General features: G+C 48.8%; 1 protein-coding gene across 1 annotated transcript in view; it reads right to left on the bottom strand.

The window, feature by feature from the left end:
- The window catches only part of ULK1 (unc-51 like autophagy activating kinase 1), a 79,987-nt gene that overhangs the window by 78,522 nt on the left and 373 nt on the right, over positions 1 to 1,092 (bottom strand). The gene's annotated exons all lie outside the window — the stretch shown is intronic.

Genomic DNA, 1,092 nt, shown 5'->3' with positions numbered 1-1,092 from the left:
AATCCCCCACATCCCCCCCTCGCCAAAACAACGCCAGGCATTAAACACTTCCCAAGGACCTGGCTCCCTGCAGCACCTCACCATAACCCCCTGCCCCGGCAGAGAGCGACAGGGCGGGTGACACAGCCCCGGGGGGCCGGGGTGACACGGGCAGACTACAGCACCCAGAAGGCATTGCAAATAGGCTGTACCAACCGGCTGGGACTCGTGTTCGGGGTGACGCGGAGGCCACCCGAGCCAATCCACGGGAGAAGGAGAAATGTCAACAAACACGGTGGCCTGCGGGACACGTGATATCAGGGACAGGGCAGGCAAGGCAGCTTCAGATAAGCCACCCCAGGGCCACCCGGGGGGTCCAGCGGAGCCAGCGGTCACGCAGCCGTCACTCGCAAATATCAGACCTTAGGGCAGCACAGGCTGTACCGACACACCGCATGCCAGCCCCTCCATCCAGACACAGAAGGGTTCCATTTTGGGCTTTTAGATCCTGCAGCATTTTTTTTTTTTTTAAAAAGCATCACAAATGTCAGAGAAAACTTGCCCCCTGACCCAGCAGGATTTTTTAAATTAAAAATTCAAAGGGGGGGGCGGAATTGGATAACTTCGGTTTCAGAGCAGATCAGTTTTAGCCCTTTAGATTAGATCTTCAGAGCTGACTGAATGAAAAAGCAACTGTGGGAAACCACAATAATCTAAAAATGTCTGCTGCAATTTTTAACACTTAGTGATTGCCACAAGGACAACAGAAAAATGCAAATGAAAATCCTCTGGAACTGAAGACAATCATATGCTACAAAGTCATGCTCACACTATTTTTACATTGCTTAGGAAAAAGAAATTTTCTTAGGGAGTATATCCAGACCAGAGAAAGAAAATAAAAGGTAGGCATGCCAAGAATAACTACTGTAATTTTATTTCTAACATTTTGAGAACTTACGAGCTTCCAACACAGACATATTCATCACACACTGCATTTCGCTGCATAACATCCTGGGAGCACGAGCCCCCACCTCAACTCCCAACTGCGTAAGAGTTCTGTGGTCCAGAAAACAATTAATACATGATCTGCTCAGCCGTGTTTGTTTATCTTTC

Source organism: Fulmarus glacialis, unplaced genomic scaffold, assembly GCF_000690835.1.
Source record: "Fulmarus glacialis isolate BGI_N327 unplaced genomic scaffold, ASM69083v1 scaffold11623, whole genome shotgun sequence".
Lineage (NCBI taxonomy): Eukaryota > Metazoa > Chordata > Aves > Procellariiformes > Procellariidae > Fulmarus > Fulmarus glacialis.
The sequence above is the reverse complement of the archived record's forward strand: the minus strand, read 5'-3'. Positions and strand labels throughout refer to the sequence as shown.